The following is a 25688-nucleotide window of genomic DNA, read 5'->3' as shown; positions in this document are numbered from 1 at the left end:
CTAGTTTAAATTTGAATCTAAAAAGATAAAGTGAGCTGGGTTCAACCTGGAACTGGCTAAAATGTTCCATGCTGCATGTTCATGAGGAAAAAAAAAAACACTTTTTTTTTTAATTCAAACATTGCTTTTGAAAATTTTCAGTGGCAAAACATTAAAACACTGCTTTATTTTGTGACAACAGACAGTTTCTTTCACTTCAGAGTTACAGCAAGAGCCAGATCCTGCAACGGGGTGGAGTTTCAGCTTGGAAATCCCCTGGATTTCTGGCTCAATTTGTCCTTGTGCACAAAGCCCAGGCACCACAGCCAATAAATTTGTTTCAAACAAGTGATGTGTACCCAAGCTCACCCTAGGCGAGTGGGCAGGAAGGAGCAGGCAGGATGTGGGCTGCTGCAGGGCAGCACTGCCCACCCAGTCTCCATGGCAATGAGGGTCTCACCAGCTGGGTCAGCCCAGCAGCCCTGGGGCTGTCCTGGGGTCTCCATGGGCTGCAGCAGGTGGCAGCCCCAGCCAGGTCCCTGCTGAGCTGGCAGAAAGCCATTCCCTGTTCTGTGGGACAGAGGGAACCACAGGAAGGTGCTGGGAGGGACAGGGGACGGGGAGTTGCAGGTCCAGTTCTGTGTAGATGCTTTTCTGCAGTCCACACAGGAAAGTTTGCCACAATAAATTTCATTCAGTCTTCATTTTAGTCTTTGGCAGAAACTCATTTGAACACATCTACTAAACAAATCTCTCCTCTTGCCCAGGCTTCTTTCAGCTTTAACTGTCCTGAATATGAAATCTCCCAACTTGGAACAGAGGTACTTCAGGGCTTCCACAGAAAAACAAAAAAATACACCAAAACCACTGAATTCAGACAGCACCAAGACCAGAGGTGGGGTTATAGAACAGATTGACTTGGATGGAGTAACAATAAAACTTAGGATCCTGCTTTCCTAATTAGCCTGGCTACATGGGTACCAAAATCAGAGCTGGAAACATGCAAATGTCATGAAACCACACAAAAAATAATACAAAAGTATTTTAATGTTGTCTGATTAGAAATTCCATTTTCAGAAATATAACACATACAAATGGCAATATTACTCTGTAAACATCTTCTCTCAAACCCTTTCAAACCTCCACGCAGATTTTAAAATACATTTTCACAAAGAAAACAGTGTAGAAAAAGAACAAAGAATTACAACACATTTGAGAGAAATCCTGGAATTAATTTCAAAAGGACATGACTTTAGCATAAGAATACATTTGGAGGAAGAGCATCTTTTGTTTGTTTAGCAATCCTCAAATTTTTCCAGCAGGAAAGCTGGATGGGCACACTGTGTACCATCCCTCGTTATTTTCAATTAGGTAATAGACATGAAGTTACTTTGGCATTGTTATAAACAGAGGTAGTTCTGAGAAAGGTATATTGAATGCGAGAAGGAAAATGAGCAGGAAGATGTAAGATGGAGCCTGATCCCGCTAACCTCTGCTCCTCCAAACAATCCTCTTTCTTTTCTACTTACTGTGCAGTCTAAGAACTTCAGGATTAAGTCAGGTCTTAGAACCATAATTCCATTTATTTGTAGAGGCAAACATGCCTTTCGCTTAACATAAATGTTTTTATTTAAAAGGAGGTTGTCAATTTGAAAGCGTTTTAAATTCACGTTTAGGAGAGTCTTTGTGCAGTTTCACATGGGCCGGGGGATGGGCTGGATCTCGGCAGTGGGAGCAAACAGTGTGTGTGGATGCACGGCACAGAACGGGTTAACCCTGCGGAGCCCCCGGGGGTGCCCAGCGCCCGCAGAGCCCCAGGGCCAGCGCAGCTCCGTCCCGGCACCCGGCCGGCCCCACGCTGCCCCTCCGCCGCCAGCATCGCTGCTCCGAGTCAGCGCTGGGGACAGAGCTCCGGCAATTCCAGCGTCACATCCCTGCGGGCAGCGCCTTGTGCTGGGATGGGGACCAGCAGCTCTGGGAACAAACATCAGACCCCACTCAGAAACAGAGGGACAGGAACTGAAATTTGCGTTGTCACCATCACTGAACTCCTCCTGAGAGCCGTGTGCCAGCAGTGGTACCAGGAGGCACAGGGATGTGCACACAGATGCTCACAATTTGTTGTTTCAATTTATAGCTTTTTTTCCTCTTGAAGTATCTCCTGTAAATAAAGAAGACAGAACAAAATGTGATTTAATACTCACAACATTTTTCAAACAGTATTACACAAGTAACCAGCAAAAAAACCCGAAAAATGTTGTAGCAACCTTCAACCCCTTTCTCACATGTATTTGCAAACTGCTAATTCTGGTTTGTTGCCCGCAAACCTCAGGTCTGAGTTTTGTTGCATTTTTAAAGCCTGCATCAGAAGCTTAACCAGAAACAGTCAAATCATCCTTTTCGAGGCATTCTTAGTTAAATAGCATCATATGTAGTCCCTGCAAAGGACTAAAAATATTCTGCTGTGGTTAGGTTTTTTTTGTTTATACATTTCATCCAGCTCAGGAGTGCTGCAAAAAAAGTCAGCAGTTGTCATCCTCTTTTTCAAATAATATAGTTTCTAAAGGGAGAGTTTTTATAATAGTTTGGATTCAGCTAATGGATAAATATCATAGATTACTTTATTTTTCAAAGGTGACTAGGCTGAGACATTAAATAACCAAAAATAAGTAATTTTTACCCCCAACCTCTTGGACATTGTCTCTTAAAGAGCACTAGGGCATATTTTTTTCTCAGTTCAATATGAATCCACTCATTACCCCAATTTCAATTGGCTAGGCATGAAAATCTCAGGACTTACTCAGGTTTTTTCAGTGTCTCAAGTGTAAGAAGAGAGTCATGTTACTCATGTTTACCTCTGCCAAACAGCAGCTGGAATATAGTCCCTCCAGGCAGAACACTGTGAGCATATTAAAGTACTAAATGATTCCCAGGAAATTCATAAAATGTTCTTTTCTAATGGTTCAAGGTATTTTTGTGGAGGCAGATTATTTACTATTTTTAGCTTTTCCCAGTGTCTAGCTTGTCTAATTGCTCCTTGTGCAAGTGCTCTGGCCCGGGGCTATTTTTCAGCTCTAATTGCAAAAGAAAGGATTACATGGCTTTGCTTGTGCTGGGGATGGGGCTCAAACCCTCCCCAACCCCCCCCCCCCCCCCCAAAAAAAAAAAACAAAAACCAAACCCTCCACCCCCTGATTTCATAGCTACCCAGAACATTCACTGAATTTGCTGGTCTCATCTATAACTTCAAACCTGCTGACAACAGGACCACAGGTAGGTACCTGCTGTGTGCTGTCAGGGAGCAGGGCAGTCTGACCAGTGCTGGAGTTTTCCAATTGATGGTTCTCTCATCTACTTACACAGTGCAGCAATTACCAGAGGTGTTACCTTTGCAATTTTCTTTGAAAAGTCATGGAGAGATTCCCATAAAAAGCCCCTTGTTGCAATTCTAGTTGAAAATCCTGGAAACAGCATAGAGAAGTCAGGCTCTGTGCTGGGAATGGACAGTGAGCAGCCAATTTTGGTTATAAACTCACCTACCTACCTAAACCTGGGGAAGGAAAACCAAAATGTCAATTATTTTGACTTTGTTCAAAATGCCAGAATGCCACAATGAGAACTACCTAAGCTGTACTACTTGAGGTTTCAGAAGATAAAAAACCTACTTTATGCCCAGGTTTAGTTAACAGTGTTTTGTGGATGCTCTTCAGGGTGTTTTCATCTCAGCTCACTGAGTAACTTTACCAAGCAGCAGTCTAGCAGAAGCCCCTCTCATTTCAGAGCTTAAAATTCACAGCACAGCTCCTCCCAGAGAGGAGGGAGATGGATCTTCTCCAGGAGAGTGGAAAACCTCAAATCTGCGATTTTGCCTTGTCTACATAAAGAGTGCTTGCATTTTGCCTGAATTTGCCATTAAAGTAGCCCTTGTCTATAGAAATGTTAGGAGACAGCCCAGGCACCATCACAGCCTGGTACATCCCTGGAAAAAGCAGTCACTGTCATCTCCTGTGAGGGTACAGCACTCCTCCAGAGCAGCAGCTATCTGAAAATAAGTTCATTTTCCTGTGATAATACAAACCTCAGCACAAAGGGCTGGTCTATGAGAGCAGTTGTGCAACACTCAATAATTTCACATCCTGGTCTGAAATGTTCCACAGGCAGTTGGAAGGTCCAAGGCTGAGATCCAAAAGCACCAACGTATTCACAGCTATGCAAATATTAGGCACTAGTGATGTCTCAACACATGCAACATCTTACATTATATTTAGCAGACTCCACTTAAATTCACCTGCCTGCAAGCTGTAAAGATTTACCAGAACTTGTGAAAAAAAAAAAAAAAAACTAGAACAGATTAAGCCAAATAATTTTTCAGCTATTAATCATATGAGGTTTGTTTGAAGATTTTACCTCTTTGGAGACAGAGGTTCCTAAATATTCCAGTGGCTGTCATTAAGAGTTAAATGCTGCGTTGTGTTCAACCTATTCCAATAAGAATTCTCTAAGTCAGTGACACATCTGAGACAGTCTGTCCTCCTGCATGCCCTGATAGCCCTGGGTTTGCTCCCTGCCTCCTGCTTGCTCTGCAGCCCATGTGATGCTTTGCTTACCCACTGCACAAGCAGATCCGTGCACCAGCCATTCCCAGCAGAATGATTGGGAGTCCACAGCTTTCTTATGCCTGAGTCTGCAAACACTGGGCACTGGTGTTTTCCCCTCCTTCCCACTCAGCTCCCCTCTGTGTTTTGGGTTCAAAGTGAAACTATCCCAGACTCAGGGACCCCGAGAGTGCAGGACTTGGGAAACTCCAGGAGAGACACTGAGGGCACGAGCGTATTATCAGAAAGAATTTGAGTGCTCCCAGCAGCCCAGCAGCAAATTAGAAAGTTTTGGCTCCCAAGAATGAGTTGTGTTGTTTGTTCCTGCACACTGCAGCTGCTCGTCCCTCTCCCTCCCCACCCCCCTCCTTTGGGTGGTTTATTACACACAAGCTACTAATGAATGGGAGCCGCTGTTTTACAGTACACCACACTTACAGGACTTATCTCTAGGCCTACCACAGATTTGACTGATCAACAGCAGGGCACCACCATCATAATTCTTCCTAGAAACAGGAGGATAAAAAGGGGTTTGTTGGAGGTTGGCTGTGTCTGCAGAGAATCCTGCCTGCAGGGCCTGCTGATGCCATCACTCGCTGCTATGGTCTTTGGCCTAATAAGGTACAGAAACAAAGATTGTTCACTTGTTCAAGAATACTAAAGTACCCAAGTGACGGAAAGTGGAGGCAGCAGGGCACACATCCAAGTGGGATTAAGGCCACAAGTGCAACGTTACAGGGCTGACTGGGTGGTAGAGGGAATATCTGCCTCTGAAGAAAAAAAAAAAATCCAGTTCAAACATAATTTATAACATGTCACTCACAGTCAGAGGTGGCTGTCATTAAGAGTTAAATGCTGCATTGTGTTCAACTTATTCCGATAAGAATTCTCTAAGCTGCTTATATGTTATCATAACTCATGAATAAGTGGAGCGTGGGCTGGGGAGGGGGGAGAGACTCTCTGGGGCAGGATGGGACCCAGACTGGGAGGCAGAAACCATGGAACAGAGCTGGGCTGCTGGGTCCTCAGTGTGGTGTACCCCCAGTCTGCACATTCCAAGGACTCCACAGTGAGTCAGATCTGCCAAGTCCATGGGACTTGTCAAGGCCCATGCTCTACTTGGACACATCCACCTTCTTTGCTTTTATGCACTTCTCCAGTTAGGGAGCCAGGCAGTAACACCAAGAGGATCTAAAATGCAGCATTCAGGTTCAGCTGGTCTACACAGCAAGACTCTATGATGGTTTCAGAGCTGGAGGTGAAGGGGAAAAAAGGGCAACGTTATAGCCAAGAATAAAATCCCTAAGTTAATACTGCTTACTGGAAATGGAACTGGGAACCCAACAGAAGAGCAGCAAAGCAGCTTCTTTAGGGACAATATTAAATTCCTCTGACTGACTTGGCAGTTTGGAAGCAGCAGGATTGTTTTCTCTAGCTTAAGGAAACCCAGCAACAGACCCCACTGAAGTTCAAGCAGCTAGATCAGGCCCAATACCACTAAACTTTTCAGGCTTATCAGGGAAATTTTTCCCTGCAACATTTTCCCTGCTTCATTTTGGGTGTAGAGGGAACAACCTGTGTGGAATAAGAGTTAGAATCATAGGAGCCCACTCATTTTCACAGAATTAATCATAGGAGCCTGTTCATTTGCACAGCTCACTTAGTGCAAATAGCCACTGGAATTCCCAGTTAGAAGCATTTCTCTGGTGCAGCTCATTCAGAAAGCAGCAGTTTGTTTACTCACTGGCTTGGGCAACCTGGATCACATTACACCTGCTGGGCTGCTGGTAATGTGGGAGGTTGATTTTAAACTGGCACTGTTGCTTTTATAAAGCCTTTAATGTCGTAGGCTCTGGCTGTGTTCAGGATCTCACCCATGAAGCCAAGGCTTAAAGGACTTTGGGCTGAGACATCCCAGTCCTATATTCCCCTGTCACTCAAGTCAGCAACCACAACTTTGCTGCGGTAGGTGTGGGACAAATATTTCAGTCCCTGACCTGTGCCTGGTCTGACTAAAGACCCAGGGTCTCTGCTTTGCCCACACCCCAGAAACACTGCAGCAAGTACCCAGTTTTCTGAGTACCGAGCTGAATACAAGGATCTGACCTGCTGCCTCAGTGCTGTCCTCACCTGTGTTGGAAAGCCAGAGGGCTGACCACAGTGAGCTGCTGGTACCCAGAGGTGGCTGCAGGACACTGCAGGTGCAGGGGTGCATGGTGTGTGTGCAGCACAACAATGCATGCATGTTTGTGGCCTCCACAGCTCTGGAGAGCTGATAACCACAGCCCTGTGTCCCTGCAGAGAGCAGACAGTTCCCTGCAGCCACCTCTCTCCAAGAGGGAACAGAAGATGACTCAGGAATCCCATCCACCCATTCCTCCCCCCCAGCCTCTGGAGCTCACCCACGCACGGGAGCTGAACCCACGAGAACATTTTTGTGGGTGGGTGTCCCCAGGGGGCTGTGCTTGTCTGTTGTGCAGCTTTAGGAGTGTGCAAGTCCAAATCCATTTGTCTGGGTGCAAGTTACAGTAAACAATCAGTAGAACTTGTCAGAAGAAAAGTTAAAATAGATGTAACTGATGTGTGAAGGCGTGTTTTACCCAGCTCTAAATCCTGTTGGCTGTGTGAGTAGAGGCAGGTAGTAGATTAACTATGCAGCTCAGAGACCATTAAGGCTTGCAGAGGAACAATTAGTCCAGAATTTGCATTTTATGAAATAGAGCCTTTTATAAAACTTACAGCACAGCTAATGACAGAGCTTTCTTCAAATAAGTATTTCCTTCTGATCTTTGTCACGTGGGGTTTGTAGCATCTTGCCAGGATATGAGAACCTAAAAATGTAAAAGGCAATATTTCAGCAAAAATTAAACCCACTGGTGTAGCTTTTCCATCTGTGTGAAGTGTAAACAGAGAGAATAAATAAATAAATACTGAAATATACATTTGTTTTAAATAAATGTGAACAAAGGGTTTGACACATTTGCAGTATGTAATGCTGGTTTTAAAACATGATTTCAACCACCTGACACATTCAATTAAATACAGAAAACTCTCCAGGTTGTATTTGCATTCTGGAAGAGCAGCTACAAAAGAAAGTGTAAGAGCAGCAAATCATTCTGAAAATAAACTGATTTGAACAGAGAATGAGTTCTCCCTGAAAGGCTGCAGCACCACTGGCTTTGTAGTATTACTTGAAAAAGCTGCAAGTATCTTATTTTTCCCCATAAAACAGATCCACTTTGGGAAGGGCAGACTGACAGTTTGATCTACCTTCCAGGAAACCATGAGAGAAAAAAAATCACTTCTAGGAGCACAAATTTTCAGTAAGGCCTCTTTTTTTTTTTTTTTTTTCTCCAATATTCAGGGAAATTCCTAATGCAGTTCATAATCTTTAATTTAAAAAAAAAAAACAAAAACAAAAACCAAACCTGCAGCAATAAATGATGGAAGAAAACCAAATCCCTTTTCCAAGCAGTGACACTGCCACTTTAATAGTTTCCCACTGTACTTGGGGTTAGTTGCCAGAGAAGCCTTGTTCAGCCTATTTGGGGGCCCCATGAAATGCTGCAAGCGTTACTGAAATGAGCACTTGTCTTTTGTTGAGCTGCATGCTAGCACCATACAGTGCTGAGCTGATAAATCCACTTTTTCTAACACAAGCATTTTTCAAACAAAACTACCATGAGACTGATGAGTAATGCCAGCTTGCCAAAAAAAAAAAAAAAAAAAAGACACACACCCCTCGCAGGCGCTGCTGACACTGACAGCTGTTAAATTCACATATTCACAAAATGAGATGGGTTACATAACTGGAAATTACAAGAGCGACTCACCAGCGAGAGGAACTGCAAAGCAAGGCATCACTGGGGCTTGGGAAGGAACGGATCCCACATTTCCATGTGCACTGTCCCACTGAGGGCTGGGATAAAGCTGTGCCTTGAGCACACAGAGGTTGTGGGCACTCCTCACCCTGCATCATCAGGCTGTTTGTAGTTTGTTCAGCGCTGGGATTTTTTTTTCAGCAAAGTGAGGATGCATGTGGAAAAAGGATATATTAGTTCTGCTGTGTATGTTATAACACAAGGGTAGTTTAAAAGCCCAAATGTCACATCTTGCAAGGCATGATGCAAAAACTCTAAAAGGTTTATTGTCAAATCTTGAGCAGCTGAGAGGGCAGTGGAGAAAGTGAAGTGCTGGGTAGAGTTAGGTTTGACAAAACCTAGGTAGCTTTTAATTTGCATCAAATTTTTCAGATATATAAGCACTTTGCAAAGATGTTGTTTTTATCATTCTCATTGCATGGCCATAGAGCTGAGCTCTGGAGAAAGTCTGTAATCTTCCCATGCAGGACAGAGAGGCAATGACACCATGTCACCCCACCACCACGTCACCTGCCTTTATTTCAGTATATGTTTCTAAATTGGTTTGAAAACTTTGACAAAAGGACCTGGTTCTGGAAGGCACAGAGCAGATGATGGAGGAAAGGCACCATTAAGGGCTCCTGAGGAATGGCAGGCTGTGGGGCTGGTGGAACAGCTCAGGAGAAGGAGCAGTGAGGGAAGATGGCAATGTCTGCACAAGCTGCCAGGCCCTCACGTGTTGCTGAGATTGCCAGAAATGAGGTTCTAAAGGGGGCTAATCTGGACATAAATCAAGGCAGAAAACAATGGATGTCTTTATGAATAGCCATAATAAAAAAAAAAAATCCAGTAATTAAACCACCATTAACATCAAGCTAAATTTTATACATTCAAAATTATCTATGCATCAATTTTTGAATTCATGGCTGAATTCATTCTTCTTACATAGTAAGAGGGGTTTTGTTGTTATAAAAAAACACACCTAAAACCTTTTTTATAAGCAAGTTTATCAAACATGAAATGAAGATAAAATGACAACTAAATGCATAAAGTTCCATGTACTTTATCACGTTATCTATAATAAACTAGGCTAATGCAAAATCGAGATGCACAGACAAATTAGGAGGAAAAAAAGAAACACAGAAATGAATGCTTGGAGAGTGATGTCACCTAAGCTGGTGTGTAGGTACAGTCTGCTGCGTAGGAGAGCAGTGAAAGCATAAACAGAATACTAGATGTGCATTAAGGCACAAACAGAAATAGCTGGGAACAATGGCAAAGTCTGGTTGCTCTTGGAACCTTAATGTAAGGAAACATCCTTATAAAAGATGAGACAATAGCGGGTCTATAAATGACAGCCCTGTAGGCAGGGAAGGATTAAGAACTTCCTATAGTTCCTAAAGTATCAACCTATATTGTAACCCTTCCACAAAGGCTGCCTTAAGTGCTTTCTCTGAATTAGTCTACCCAGAATAGGAAAAAGCATCAGAATTAGTTTGACTTTTCCTCTGGACACCAGCCACACACTCTCAAGGCAGAGAGGAAGAAGTAAAAGCAGACGGAAGCTCAGCACTTGTTTAGGACCTTTTGCCAGCACACCTGTAAGTCCCAGTGCTCATCTGCCCTCCCTGCTTCCTCCAGAGCCCAGAGACCTCTGCCAGCCCTGATCCAGGCCATGGCAACGTGCTGCTCTCTAAAGCTGAGCTTCTCTGTCTCTGCAGAGCACTGGCAGTGCAGGCTTTGGACACAAGCAAACACAAACTAGGCTGAAGCTTCAGTGTCCATTTATCACTTTGATTTTCTTTGTTTCATTTTGAAGTGGGGATTTTGTGGTTTTGTTTGTTTGCATGAGTAATAAAAAACATTCATTTAACTGAGCATATGTTTAATTTGAAAACATTAACAAGATACCTCCCACCACCTCATGGCCCATGACCTGAGACATATTCCCGTACAGCAAACATCCTCTGAGCTTTCAGGTAGCAGATTACCCTCAGACCTCAGATTCTCTTGCAGACTGCCACATACTCCACTAATACAAATTTAAATTGAAGACTATGAACATTACTATTTAATACAATTCCATTGTATTAAATAGTAATAGCCACAGCAAACTTTCAAAGGCCTCAGGGGTTATCAGTGTCCATAGGACAGGGGCTGGGAACCACCACAGGCTTTGGTGGATCTGCTGGTTTATGTCTTAACACAGCACTAAAACTGTTCACATACATCCCTCTGGTGAAACTCAAAGAGCCTGCACTTCAAGGAGTTTCCAAAAGGTCAAATGAAGCTGTGTGAGCACTTCACTGCACTGATGGGGAAGAAGAAATGTCCACTGCAGCTGCTGCTAACAGGCACCTCTAGGCACTCCAAATGGGTGTGCATGAACCGAACAATGTGAAGAGGTACAAAACATGCAAGACCAGGACCTTTTGTGAGTCACATTTGTAGATTTGCAGCTGATTATAAATTCAATGGGATCTTCAGAAGTCAATGCTAAAGAATTTGAAGCAAGTTAAAGTTCCTGAGATCTCCTTGTTATTGTCTCTGTCAACAATTCTTCATTGTTTAGAGCAAATCTGACGCAATTCTGGTCCAAAAGTTCCAGTGGAATAGTTCTATCTATTTTCAGAAATGATCCCCTGTCAGTAAAACTTGGTCCTTGAGTGATGGCAATACAAAGCAGATGTAAGTACATATTTTGAAAAAATGTTGAAAAATACACAGATGCTTTTGAAAATATTGAAGATTCACCATCCAGCTATTTACAGTCCTATTTTTAATTTTCTGAAAAACAAGCAAATATTCTGATTCTCACCAAGGGCTGTAAGTTTCATCTTCCCAAGCTCAATCACAGAAGCCCTGAATCAACATGCTTCCTAATGGGAAAAAAATTCTTTTCAGCAGAGGTCTGTTAAAAATGACCACCAAAGCCAACTATTATTAGTATTCAGGGTAGAATTAAATAGAGCCACCATGAATTTCTGAATGTGCAGGTGCATTCCTTAAATTATTTTATAGCAAAATTCAGCCCCGTTTCTTACTCCTGGTCTTCAAACCTGCTCTCACCAGAGCAGATTATGATGACCCTATAAGAGTCAGGACCTTGGCCAAAAATCCATGGATTTGGGGGGCTTTTTGCAGAGTAAGGCATTACTGCAAGTAAAAGTTAGATATTCTTGCTGTTGCAACCTGTGGGACTTCTGAGCGGTACAATGATGCTCAGCACAGCCCAGATGCTCTTCCTGAACTGTATTTTATGGCCCTGTCTCTGCAGCTCCTCCAGCCTCGGGGGAACTGCTCAGCTGGGAAGGGACTGGGAAGAAAAATGTCACAGCCCGGCCCTGCCAAGCACACAAAGTGTTTGGGCAAGGGTCTCACTGCACAATTTTTCTAAGACTGGGAACAAATATTAAAGCTATTTTCTTCCTTCAGAGCAGTTTTAAAGTCACTTAAAGTCTGATAGCACTTTCCAGCTGGAAACTGGACTTTGCTCCTCAGTGTCGTTCCACTTACTCATCTGACAGCTACACGAGAATTACTCGTGTGAGCAATGCACAAGGTTCTGTAGCAGGGGGATAAAACACAAGAGCCAATCCACTTGCTCAGAGGGGCAAGTTTCTAAATTCAATAGCAAAATCAGAAGTCTGCAACAGCCCCTCCCTCCCCCACATAGTTTGTTGCTTAAAATCTTAAAGGAAAAAAAAAATATCATGTTCTCTATGAATACCATCATAGCATGATCAATTTTTTTCCTACAAAAATACATAATCAGTTTTGTAGCTTTTCTACTTGTCCTGCAGACCAGTAAAGGAAAACTCTGTGAAACTCTCACACTTTCATTTCAAACTATTCTTAATGTTACCTAATTTCCCAGTTTAAAAATAGATTACAGGGATTAAGAGACTTTTGAATCTAAAAAGAATGCACATATTAGAGAAATTGCTACCTAAAGTAAATAGCTTACTTTAATAAGCAGTCTCCTAGTTTGTATGATATTTAGAAAAAAAAAACACTTCACAGGCATCTAGTTTAACACATGTCAGCCAGCTTCATTTGCAAGTTCAAAATCCAGAGGTAGATAAAATATTAGTGTGGTTTGGAATATGCAAAGTGCCAATTTTTTGTGTATTAATGCACTGAAGCACTTGATGCAATGTTATTATGGAAGGAAAAAATAGTTGCCAGAAGGGTTTATTTAAGGAATGGTTACTGCAAATAAAAACTTTCAACTAAAAAGGATTTTTAAAATTGTTTTTTAATATGCTTTTAATGACCTCTACTCCTCATACCTACCTCCTTGCTTCCCAAACTGTTTGTACTGTCCCCAATAACACTCAGCGGAAAGCTGTCGTTCCTGGCTAAATCCTTACTTAGGTTGGATGCTATGCCTCCGTTAGACAGGGTCACAAGGTCACAATCGATTTTGGAGGCCACCTGGAGAGTCCAGGCCGTGAACTGACTCAAAAAATTTATATCAGAGCTGGAATGGCCCACCTCCCAGGGCTCAGCCTGCGTTAACACCCCAACCGCAGGATGGAGCCTGCCAGGCCCGGCTCAGAGAGAGGCCAGAGTTGTTGACCCCGTTAGCTGACCTCTTCAAACTTCAGGAGAATTTTTCTGGCAGTTACCACGGTGACTGGGCACTCCAAGCTTATCCTTCTTACTGAAAAAAAAAAAAAAAAAAAAAAAAAAAAAAAAAAAAAAAAGACGAAAAATTAAGAAGAAAAAAAAACGTTAAAACCTACCTCGTAGGGATGTCTGTCAGGAATCAAACACATAAAAGTTTTAATTGTTTGCTTCTCTCTTGGGCTGCTCTGGCTCTAAGTGGTACATCCGATGGGAACATTGAGAAAACAGTTTGGCTGAAAGCATTTCAACTTGTGAAGAAATAATGCTCAGTGGATTTAACAAGAAGCATTTCTAGTATCTGCTGGTGATCACAAGTGACACGCTAAGAGGTTTATTGTGAAATAATGTTTATTTTTCTTTCTGTATCTTTCTCCAAATTGCTACCATTTCTCACTGAATTGAAAAGAAGCTGAGACAAGGCTCAGGGAAACGATTCTATGCTGCCTTCTGTTTTTTTTTCCTTTTAAAAACTATCTGCTGGGTGAAACATTAAGTATGCAGCAGTACCTTGCTTTGGTCTCTCAGAAGAGACTGCATAACCTATTTAATGTACCATGAAATATTATTTAAGAGGAAAAAGCAAAAAAAAAAAACCCCAAAAGTTGTCAGACATCGTTAGTGCTGGTTTTTTCAGGCACTTTGAACACTAATCACTTCACACATAAAATTTAGCAGGTAAGCAAGGTCTAGTGATGCTGACAGAAAACACTTGAAACACATCAAGGGATCACAGAGCACCCTAGGTAAACAAGAAAACAAAGTGCACCCTTCATTTCTGAAAAAAGAAGGGGAAAACTGGTGCTTCTTAATTTCAGAGCAATCACATATTATATACAAAGCTTTTATGTAAATTTTCCTCATGCTCCTCTACTTGAAATAGCATCTTGCAAAAGGGAGCAGTGAAGAGTACACTGCATTATAGCTGCAAAAATCCTACTTAAGGGCTCCTGATGGCAAACTGTCAATCAGTATTCCCCGCTTGTTATGAACTGCTCATTTCTGGAGTACAGCTAAACAGAGGTTTAATGATTGAAACTTTAATGGCATTTTGTCTCACACATGGTTCTGAAGTATCTTCTGTTGTTTGAAGAGTTAAATATGGATATTCAAATTGCTGCTCAGCCACTGCTCTGCTCCTCCTGGGCTTCTCCAGTGGCAGTGCTGGGATGGCAGAGGGACCGAGCTGCTGAGTCGCCTCTCAGGGGAGGACATCACACAGACCCTACGGACACAAAAATAAAGCAGGAGGTTTGGGTGTGAGAAGCAAAAAGCACAGAGCTGATCTTTTGCTCCAGGCTTACTTTTCATTTCTGCTGGAAGGATGAGAAAAAGGCAGTCCAGCGTACGTGTGTTAACTAACATTAAAAAAAGTGAATGAGGGCACAGTACAGGACCCTTTCTCCTTTCAAAACTGGTTCAATTGCTTTGAAATATCACATGCCTCAAGGCTAAATAGATACATAGACACTTAATAATATTATTTAGCAATAGTGAATTAAACATGAAAACAATTTAAATTAAAAACACTTAAAGATTGTTTCCCTGTTATTAAGGATGTGTTAGAAAAAGGCTAACCCTCTCATTAGGAGATGGATTTTTTCATTTGTGCTTTTGTTATGGCTATACAAGATGTTTTTATACTTTCTTTTATTCTCTGCATGAAATAATGTAAATTGAAACAATCAGGTGGCTGATCAATGGGCTAGTGGGAAGAAAAAAATGTCTGCTAAATTCTATTTCTTCTCTTTCTTTTTGAACAACACTGTATATATAAGCATGTGCCTTTCAATTAGATACCATGATTTATGAAGTCATGCTCAGGGCTAGCCAGGTTGTTGACTCAGATTAGAGCTATGATGCCAGCTCATTCCCTGGTGACAAACACTGACTGTCCTTCCCGCAGCCAGGCACCCCTGGCAGCCTTATGAAAAGACCTTGTGGTTGGCACAGCGCTGGGCAGGAAATGAGGTCCTCTCCGGTTCGGGACAGAGATGACTGGAGCTACAGAAAGCTGCAAAGCAAAATCAGCATCTCCTGAGTCACAGGCTTTAAGCTCTGGTGGGCCCCACAGTTCCCAGGGCGACCTGGCCACCAGCGCTGCCTCTCCCACAGCCCTGGCAGCCCAGGGGAGCACTGAGGGCTGCACACTGGGCTGCCGTGCCATGGGGCTGCTTTCCTGTGGGAGAGGGGAGCAGAGGGCACTGCGCTCCCCCACTCTAACCACGTGCCCCAGCCTGGTGCTCAGCACCCTCCTCAGGGAATCCTTTTCTTGCTCATCCCTACCAGAGATTTTTTTGGCATGCTGTGTGGTGTTTTTCAATATCACAAGGTTTTTATGTCAGCCTATAGCTTGGGGATCTCTGTGTGGCCTACCCTTCTCCAGGAATTTCTCATATAAATCACTGGAAAGCAGGAAATCCCTAAGTCCTGGTAGGAAGCTGTTTACCATGTTTGCCTCAGCACAGACAGCTGCAGACCACAGAGCATCTTGCCTTGTAGATACCACTGCAACACAGACACCTGGACCTGAAATAGGAGAACTTTGCCTCCTTCTTTCGAGATCTCTGAGCCAGAAAGTGAGCTCCTGGAATGGGGTTAGAAACTCCTATTGAATTCATGGAGTAGAACTCCCTGATCTTCTCTGTGTAACACTTTCACTCCAAATTCCCTCAATGCCATTGAAACAATAATATTTAGACCATTTGGGGCTGAGATTATTGCTTTAATAAATTGGGTTTTTATTGGTTCATTGTGGCAAATAAGCCCCCGATTGATTTTGCTCCTAATCAGCATGGAGAATGCATTCCGCTGTAATTAAATCCCGTGTAACTGGGCACTCTGTGTTCGCTTGTCTCTTAACTTGCAGTGGCATGAGATACAGCACATCAAACGCTATCCTCGCCACGATAGGCACCCTGCCAGCCCGCGGAGCGATGATGCTCGCCTTCAGCGTGCTTACAGTGGCTACGGCTGGAGCAGCGGGCAGCGCTCGGGAGACGTAGGAAACATGAGAGGAGCAGGATGGCCAGGGATAGGGTCCTTTCCCTCGAGGAAGGTTTCAGCCCCTCTCTGAACACGCTGCGGGAGAGGCGGGGGCCGCTGGCGCTCCCGCTTTCCGCAGGTGCCCGCAGCCCCGGCGCGGCTCCGCTGCCGCTCCCGGGGCTCGGGCCGGGGCAGCCGGGTCCCCTCGGCCGGCGGCAGCGCGGCCGGGCTGCCAGGCGGGCAGTTTTGAAGAGTCGATCTTCATAATACAAATCCCCCGGCTTCGCCTCCCCGCCAGCGGCGCGAGCCAGCTTTTTAATTGAATCCCGGGGATTTGGCCGCAGCCGAGAGCCCCGGTTCGGGCCCCAGCGCCGTGGGTCCCCCCTCCCGAGAGCGGGACCGTCTCTCGAGGGCTGATCTCTCGCCTCCAAACCGAGGCAAGGGGGGGCTCCGGCGGCCTGGGGGAGCCCCCCGGCCCGGGCCCCCGGAGGCAGAGCGCGGGCTCGCTGCGCCCCGGGGCTGCGGGCGGCGGGGGGGCCGGGGCAGCTGGCGGGGCCGCGGCCGCTCCCGCCTCTCGCCCGGGCAGCGCTTTAGGGGGGGCTCAGGCCGGATCCTGCCCATTCTATACGTTAATGCTCTTTTCTCTCCGGCTGCAGGGAAGCAGGCCAGCGGATAATTACCCCTCACTGCAATCCGCAGAGCTGGCCTAATCCGAAAGCTCAAGTGCCCGTAAGTAAAACTTCAGGAAAAGTTATTGAAACTGACAAATACAGGGTGACAAATAATCAATAAAAGCCCAGTCCCACATCCTTTATTGTTTCCAGGCACTAACAGCAAGTAATGAAACCTCGGCGAGGACGGGGGAGGGAGCGGCAGGGACCGGGCGCTGGGCTGGCTCTTGGAAAGCCCCCACTAAAAGAAACCCAGGGAAGAAGCCGGCAGGATGAGGGGGACGATCCCGTCTCCGTGGGGGACAGGAAAATGCCACCCTCCCAGCGCCCCCTCTCCCCAAGCCCTCCTTGCCGCCCGGGGCCGGGGCGCTCGGGATGGGCGAGCCCGGGAGGCTCCAGCCCGGCCGGGAAGCTCTGCCCGAGCCTCGGGCAGGGACGCCCCGGAGCCCGGTGCCACCCGGCAGCCCCGGGCCACGCACCTACGGCACGCACCCGCACAAAAAATCAGGCGCTGCGATCTGCGTTCTGAAATCTATAACATCCCTGAACACCCAACGCGCTCCTTCTCATTAGCATCTCGGCCCTGGATTTTCCACGCCACAGTTTCTAAAGTTTCAGAGAAGGACGCCGGGCAAGATAAATCCGTGCTGTCGTTTCTCTCCCTTTCTGTCTCTCCAAATTAAGTTTTGATCTATCAGTTTAAACACTGGCCAGAAAGTTGATTCACTTTCTGTTAGGATTTCGGGTTAAACCGGGGGCTCCTCCAGTGTCTTTAAGCTTTTGAGCTGTGTAAATGAACTGCAGTGTCACATAATCGATGGGGAAAACTCAGCTGTCACAGATACGAAAGCAGCCTCCTGCCACAGCAATAACGTGATTTGGCATTTCAAAGTTTGGAAACGTGCTGTCTGCGCGTCCGGGGCTGGGCGAGGAAGAGGGACGGGGGCGATGCTCGGGGCGGGCGGGGGGACAGCCCCCAGCCACGGTGGCCCCGGCAGCCCCGAGAGCCGGCGCCCCGCACCGCGGCACCCGCTGCCGCTCCCTCCCTTCCCGACACACGCTGCGAAAGTTGTTTCCCAACTTCGGCGTTAGGGGAGGGTTGACCCAGAACAAATCTCAGTGTCTCGGTGGCCTTTCCAAAGCGGCCGTGCTCCCCCCGCCCCGAGCCTGCGGGACGTGCCCATCTGGAGCACGCACCGTGAGAGCAACTGTGCCGCGTACAGCCACAGCGGCCATCAGTCACTAAAAGCCACACGCTTCACTGGACCGGGGATAAAACGAAGTCCTGGTGACGCCTGGTTAAACCACTGACCCTCTTGCGAGGGCTGGAGAAGGGGGGAAGGCGGCCTCCTCCCAACAAACGCGGCTTTGGGGGGCTCCGCAGGGCCGTGCCCCTCTCCCGTGTCTCTCCCCAAAGGGAATTCAGCGCGGATGTTCCGGGGAGCCCCTCAGGGGGACGAGGCACGGACGGGGAGGGTCCCGGCAGAGCCCCCGGCCCGGCCATGGCCCCGGGCGGCAGCGGCAGCTCCCGTGGGCACGGGGTTCCTCCGAAATGGTTCTTTTTATTTCACAGCCTTGGGTGAAACACCAACCCGCGGGCAGGGTGTGCTCTAAGCCGCGGGGTAAACACTGCCCTCGGTGCCCTGTCCCTGCTGCACACCCCGATTTGCCCCACACATGCGCAGGAAAACAACTCACACAGCACGTTCAGATGCTTTCTGGAAGGGGACGGCTTTGGTTTCAAATTAGGAAGCTCTCTCAGATGAACGATAAACTCCGCTCTGGTCAGGCTATGGTGTTTAATCATATCTTTGTGGTTTTGTCCTCGCCAAAAAGAGCCCCGGAGGCTCAGTCAAGAAACAGGATTTCAGATAGTTTGATTTGGCATAAGGAAACTTTGCATTTGTAATATTATAAGACTCCGAAGGGGGAAAATGAAACCTCTGTAGCTGAGACAAGAAGTGTGCCTAAGTGCCACTGTGTTTCAATCCCCACTCGGATATAATTTAAGTCTTCTCTGGCTTACAGTAATATGCTCTCCAACCTTGAGGCTATCCAAAAGGAGGGGATTTAATGAGGCCGAGTTTATACACTTATATAATTTAGGGGTTTCGCAGTAGCTGTAAAATGACAATTGGTACATGTGTAGTGCAAAAGAGCTGAAATCCCATCCAGGGACCAAGTTGGTTATTTCTGAAGGAGCTGTCATTTCCAGCAGGGGGGCACAATGGAAGGCCAGGAGCAATGGAGCTCTGATCTCCACCAAGGAAAGATAACCACCTGATTAAAATGGGGCTCTTGTTCCCTCGTTACTCGATCGTCGTGTGAACTTACCTTATTTACAATTATAGGCAATGAGTGAGTCGCCCAGATTGTAATACACCTATAGCTTTGGGTTTACTCCTCCCTTTGTTATCGACACCATCTCTCGGACAGATTTCTGGACCACTCATGGCATGTGAGCACAGAGACGCTCTGAAGGAGGGAGGGACGTGGATGTGAACGTTCTGAGCCCTGCAGTGCGAGCGCGGCGCCTTCACCCTCCCGCGGGAGGCCGGGCCCAGCAGAACCAGCCTGTGGAAATCAGGATGTTCACAGCACACACACACGTGTGAACGCCGCCAGAAAGCGAAGGGACCAGAAGGCATTAGGTGAAGGACTATTTTGTGCTGCACATCTGGTATTTGCTCATTTTCCAGGTGAACCCAGGCACAGCGGCTGTCGCAGGGCACCCCCTCCTCGGGTCACTCTGGAGCCCAGGTGTGCACCGGGGGCATCAGACAATGATGCACCTCTACGCTGAAATTTAACGCACTTTGTTCTCCATTTTAATATTAAATGGTGCAGTGTTTGCCAGATTATTATCCCACTATTGCTTGTGCATTTGTCTCTTATGTCTAGTGCCTGTCATTACACAAAGCGTTTTGAAGAGCTAATTTCAAAAGACAGAAAGTCTACACTTACTATAAAAGTCATTAAATTAGCATGACAAGCATAAAGTTCCTAGGTTATAATTTGGTTATAGATCTGAAATCTTCCCTGCTTTCTCTCTCCACTTGAAGGATGAAGGCTGAAGCGAGGCACCGACTCGAAGTTAGGACAATTGAGCTGTCGATTGTTTGGTGGAGAAACAGGGAAGAGATGCGGGCTCCAACACCACCTTTTTGGCAGAGCACTGGGTGACAAGAAAGAGTTCTGATTTTTCTCTCACCTCTCCCAGCCGCCAGAGAAAGGTGTGATCAGATGGTCTTCTACTACAACAGGTGGGAGGAAAAAAAAAAAAAAACCAAAAAAAAAAATCTCGATGCATTTCTCGTCGATTAAAATGTTGCTGGAATAGCAGGACGCGTGCCTTTTATATCCCGCTAAATGCTAAGATGGGAAGATGTGTTATAAAAGCCGCCATTGGCTGTTTCCCCTAAGGCTGCAACATCCCCTTCATTTTAATCGCTTCTTGGTTTCGGAAGAAAGCCGCGGACAGGAGGGGGAGAGCTCCTTCCCCCGGCTCCCCGAGCACCTGCGGCGACAGGGGAGTGCAGGAAGCCCCGGGGATGCCAGGAGCGGCAGCGTGGGAGCGCCCGCTCTGCCCGGCCGGGCATCCTCTCCTTCCTGACACGCTGCATTTCGACAACGACAAAATTAGGGAAGGGACGGGGCATTCAAACGCGGTGCTCACAGAAGAGGCTGCCCTAGTAGTTATTTAGTCTAAAAATCTGCTGTCAACTTTTTTTTTTTTTTTTTTTTTTTTTTTTTTTTTTTTTTTTTTTCTCGTCAGGATCACCGAGGCGCGTTTCTTTGCGCTGGTTCGTTTGCTTTTAACCAGGCATGCTGCGAATTGTGGAAGCTTTCCATTTACCTTTTCCTCTTTAAGCGTTTTAATTATCATCACTGACCTGTTGGGCATACCTACAGTATCAATGTCCCCTTTACATCGCTGCCTTCCCTTTCTCTGCATGTTTCTGCTATTTAACACTTGCTACCTTTGCCATTAGAGTCCTAGAGTGACCCCCATGGGTATCTTTGAAAGAAAGACCCTCTGCATTCCAGCACTGCCTCCTTACCCAAGTAATAGCAAAGGGACCATTCAGACACATGGACCACACTGAAGCATTAATTAGGCTGATGAAATCCATAGAAATGTATGGATTCAGCATAATCGAGTTTCTTCTGCTGACTATAGTTAAGGAATACGTGAGCAGCTGGGAGAATAGAAAGTACTGTTAGGGTGAAGTCATGCATGTAATTGAGTATATTTAACATAACCATTTTAATGATCGGTGATTAAAAGTGCATCTACTTAAATTGTATACCTCTGCAATTTGTCCATATCAACTTTAGAGCGCACACAAAGAAAAGGTCGTCATATAAATTTATAAACAAGATCCCTTCCCAGCTACACATGACTCGAGCTGGAATGATAACTCAGTAGCAGCGAGGGGGGAAAGGCCTTTCGCGAGAAAATAGCTACGCCAGTACGATATTAATTAATCACTGGTTTGGCCCCTTTTCTTTCTTGTGCAGTCACAGTATTAGAAGTGCATAATAAGTGAGTTTTCTTTTCATCCGTAATTATTTATAACAATCAGATCACTCGGGAAAAAAAATCCCTGGGTTTCTTTCCAATATTCAAGGAGTATCTTTTCCCTCGCTTGACAATAGTGTGTGTATATGTGTGTGTGTGCATACACATACAGTCAAATAGAATATTTGGATTTTTTTTTTTTTTGCTTTTTTTTTTTAATCCACAGAAACATTGCCGGAGATCCAGCAAAGAAACACTAAATGATTAAACTTCTCCTGACGCCAAACTTGCACGCAGAGAGGTTAAGGACCAGAAACACGGACAGTGTTTGGGGGAGCCGCAGTTGATGGGCACGGCCGTGTCTCCTCGCAGGAGACCCCTGAGAATGGGAAATTAGCAGTCGAAATCTGCTAGTGGGGACTGGATCCCACAAAGCCCACGCGTTGGGAAGGCTGAGTGTCTCTCTCTCGCCTATTCAATCTGCCCAGGCTGGTTGCAGCGAATAAATAGAGTCATTGTGGAGCCCATACACAAACCGACCCAACTCCCTCCCCCACCCCTTCTCGCCCTCCCCCCGTCCCTTTATGCTTAAACGCACACAAATCTGCGGCCGCTTTGCACCAAGAGGAGCACAAAGTTTTCTTCCCTTTACTGTCCAGCGCCTGTGGGAAAGGTTTATCCCCACGGATGGAATATGTACTTGTGTCGCAGAGCCGGGGGTTCACGCTGGGTGAGGGCAAGCAGGAGCCTGCCAGGAGCGGGACCCATCCTGCCCTGTCCCCGCGGAAGATAACGGTGCAAAGTAGCCAGATGCATTAAACAGCCACAAAAGGGGCCGAGAGGGACGGGGGGCGGGGGATGGGGGGAAGATTCACTTAAGTTTCTGGTGGAAAACTTAAATGCGGCCGTCTCTCCCTCTGCCAGCGTCGCTGCAAGGTGAAATCCATTTGGCCGCGTCCCTGCCGGCGGGGCGGGCGGCAGCCCCGCGCCCGGGGAACTCGCTCCGTGCAAGAGAATTTGCAACCTTGAAAGCATATTTTTCTTCCAGCTATGGTGGCACTTAGATGATAATGTAGGCAATGAAACTGGGGAGATTTATATCTTTTGGAAAGTAGGACGAGCCAGATGGTAATAGCGTCATTAACAAACAAACTTAGGATCTGCAAGTGAAGCTTGAAATTGGGAAAGAGATCTGGAGAACAAAAGGAGCTGCTGTTGGGGGGGTGCGGGGGGAAGAGTCCCTCTTCTGCCGGCCAAATCTAAGAGCACATTCTGGAGGGGCTACTCCTGCCCAGCACTAGATAATAAACGACGGCTTTTTCCTCCCCCGTTGTGACTGAGAAAGGACAGAGAAAACTTTTGCAATAGGCAAATGTGGCATTTATTTATGTGTAACCCTTTGTAGTCTCAAGTGTCCCAAATGGGCCTTTAATTCAAATCCCTAGTTTGATACGGAGGGATCGCTTCTCCCAAGTTTATTTTAGAGAAACAAAGCGCCGCTTGTGGAAGTTGAAGGGCCAAAAGTTCAGTAATTATTTTTTTGAATTAATAGCAACGAATAAATATTAAAGGTTAAACGTTATTTGCTGTGAGAGTGGAAACATCTGAGGGATTTATTGTGTCTTCGACTCTTTTTTTTTTTTTTTTCTTTAACCCCCTCAAAAACCGCTGACTCTTTGCTAGAAGGCACCAACACAGCAGGGTGAGGGTCCCAGAGGGCCGCGATGCGGGATGTTCAGGGAGGCCCAAGGCCGGGCTTGTCCCCTGCATCACCCTTCGGATTTGCTCTCCAAACCCACTCCGGCAGGTTCTCGATGTCCAGGGAAAAGGCCTTCAGCACAGATTTACCCAGCTGAGAGCCCATAAACACCCAAGACCCACCAGCTCCAGGGCTTCAGCAGGAGGGATGGGCTGTGTGCCTCCCAAATTTTAACCAGTGTGTTCCCAAATGCCACATAAAAGTTTGGAGGTCTTTAGAAGATGCCCGTATCTCCCTTCCAAAGTTGATGGTTATTAGATGATTAATGATTTAAAAGATGCCTGTTAACAGCCCCAAGTTGAGAGACATGGACCCACGCTCTAAAGTAAAAACCTAACGTGGTTTTTTTTTTTTTTTTTTTTTTTTTTTAATGTGCTGGAGATCTTTAAAAGCCCCGAGGACTTACCCTTAAGGCATTATTCAAAGAAAAAAAACCTGAGACTGGCGGTTCGTCACAGGCAATTGTAAAGGGTTTCAAAGGACCGATCAAACGAGTTGGAGAGTAATCTACATTAAAGTCCGGATGGCAGTGTTACAACATGCACCTGCAGGGTATTTGCTATCCGTGCCCCTTACAGAGCTACAAATCACCATTAAAGAAAGCTCCTTAAGCTTCCTCCGCGCTTCTAGAAAGACTTACTCGGGCTCCTTCACTTTGATATTTATACATCTTGTTATTGATAAGTGTGGGGCTGTTCAGCGCTCCCTTCCCCCTCCCGGCCCGTCCCCGGGCACTTTTGCACCAGCCCCTCCCCGCGGCTCCGGGCGGGCGTTCGGGCCCGGCCCCACGAACGACACGCGTGGGCGTGGGGTTATCCCCCTGTCCCTGCCGTGCGCCGGCCCCGGGAACAGTTTCGCTTTATTTTATGTGTGTAGCTCCCCCCGGGCTCTGTCACCAAGGCGACCGGGGCAGCGCAGGCAGCATCGGCACGCGGGATGTCCCGGCGGATTTTCTCACAGTTGCGGGAGGCGCAGACATGGAAATGAGCTCATTGCGGGGGAGTGGCGGCCGCCTGGGCCGCCCCCGGCCCGGCCCGGCCCGGCCCGGCCCGCTGCTCCCGGGGCTGCGGCACTCGCTGTCCCCTCCAAGGCGTTCGGGGGAAGCCGCGCAGTTTTATCCCTGGCACAGTTAACCCTTGGCTGCCGGTCGGGAGAGCGCTGGCGACCCCCGCTCCCCGCTGCGCCCCCTCTGCTCCCGCACTCCCACGGGCAGCGCTCGGCGGGCTCGGCGCTCCCCCCGCCAGCTGATGTCAGCGGGGAAAAGTAAAGTTGTAAGACAAACAAACAAGCCGGGAAAGCTAGGAGAGGAAAAAAAGAAATCAAGATTTTTCTACCCACTCGAGGCGATAAAGCTCAAAAGTCAACAGGGATTCATCAACCGCTTCCCACGGCTGCAGGCAGGGCGATACAATAAACCTGGATTTCTTTTTCGGGTAATTTTAGTGATCGGGTCTGTGTTTTAAGTGCTTCCCTCGAGTGGGTTCTCGCAAACGAACAAAAACATCACTCGTGGCAGGTGTGAGGCTGCGGTGCCCCGCTGAGGGCCCGGCCCCGGGCACCCCCGAGGCAGCAGCGCTGTCCCTGGGGGCTCCTGCCGCGGGCAGCTGGGGGAGCGGCGCACCGGAGGGAGCAGGAAGGGGCTGCGCCGCGCTGGAGGCACGAGAGGATTTGGGTGGATGTCAAAAATCAACTAACGCACTAACGTAAGGGACAATATCTCGGATTTGGTGTACCTGCCTCACCTCTAGACAGCCCTGGCAGCGCGGAGGGCCGGCACCCATGGCCCTGCCGCGTCCCCCGCCCATGACGGGGCTCTCTCGGCAGCAAAGCGCGCATTGTTGGGGCCGGGGGAGCTGGGACGGGCCGGGGCCAGCAGCGCTGCCAGCGCCCACCGCAAAGTTTGCCAAGTCAGCTCCTCTCCTGGAATTGTCCTCGGAGGGGAGCGGGACCCTGCCCCGAGCGGCCCATCCCAGGCAGGGCGCCTCCAGCGCCAGGGAAAGCCCGCGCAGCTGCGGGAGCGGATCCGCACCGGGGTGCGCCCCCCTCCGCCAGAAATCGCTCAACTTGTGCCTCGGAGCCCCGGCCCCGCCGCCAGGACAGGCTCCTGCTGCTGCCAGGGCGGAGGGGCCCGAGGCAGGGGCACCCCAGCACTGAGGGTGGCACATCGGGGGGGGCCCGTCCCGCACCCCCGGCGCTGGCAGGCCCGGGCACCTCTCCTCACATAACGGCGAACGCAACTTGCGGCCGCCTCTGAAGTGTTGCAAAACAAATCCCCGGTACGTTGGCAGGGCTGGCGAGAAGGCGGCGGCACCGCCGGGAGCCCCGAGCCCCCCGGCTGCCCCCGCCGGCCCGACACCCCCGGCCGCAGCTGATGGGGGGCCCGGGGCGAGCGAGGGGCGAGCGCGCCTTGGCCGAGCGCTAATTCGGTGTGTACGCTTGAGGCGGCCATCTGAGGGCTGGGTAGCAACCAGGGGAAAGGGGTGTATTCGCCACTGGAAGATTTAGGTTGTTGCTAGGATGTGAGAACAAAAAATCTTCAATAAGTCGGGGAGGGGGGAGGACGGGGCAGAGGGGGAGGAAGGGGGGTTACAAGGTTTGTCACAGGGAAAAGTGCAGACATCTGCTGGAACTTCCATATCTAAGCTGTTCATTTACAGGAGCCAACTTCTGAAATCTCCACAATTAGAT

At 47.4% G+C, this 25688-nt stretch overlaps 2 long non-coding RNA genes across 6 annotated transcripts in view; one reads left to right on the top strand and one right to left on the bottom strand.

The window, feature by feature from the left end:
* Positions 1–1008: 1008 nt before the first annotated feature.
* Positions 1009–25688, bottom strand: part of LOC131087745 (uncharacterized) — a 258869-nt gene continuing 234189 nt past the window's right edge. For 3 of the 5 annotated variants that reach the window (XR_009114909.1, XR_009114910.1, XR_009114911.1), the window contains 4 exons: positions 14124–14288; positions 8408–13100; positions 7314–7405; positions 1009–2140 (listed from right to left, as the gene is read on the bottom strand). This is a non-coding gene — a long non-coding RNA (uncharacterized LOC131087745). The remainder of the gene's footprint in view (positions 2141–7313; positions 7406–8407; positions 13101–14123; positions 14289–25688) is intronic. The other 2 variants (XR_009114912.1, XR_009114913.1) reach the window with 2 other exon arrangements.
* LOC131087746 (uncharacterized) lies at positions 16683–21698 on the top strand. The gene is made up of 3 exons (XR_009114914.1): positions 16683–16777; positions 19782–19982; positions 21468–21698. It is a non-coding gene; the product is annotated as an uncharacterized LOC131087746 (long non-coding RNA).

The sequence above is a fragment of the Melospiza georgiana genome, chromosome 10 (genome assembly GCF_028018845.1).
Source record: "Melospiza georgiana isolate bMelGeo1 chromosome 10, bMelGeo1.pri, whole genome shotgun sequence".
Lineage (NCBI taxonomy): Eukaryota > Metazoa > Chordata > Aves > Passeriformes > Passerellidae > Melospiza > Melospiza georgiana.
Note: the sequence above shows the minus strand (reverse complement) of the source record. Positions and strands in the feature narration are given on the sequence as shown.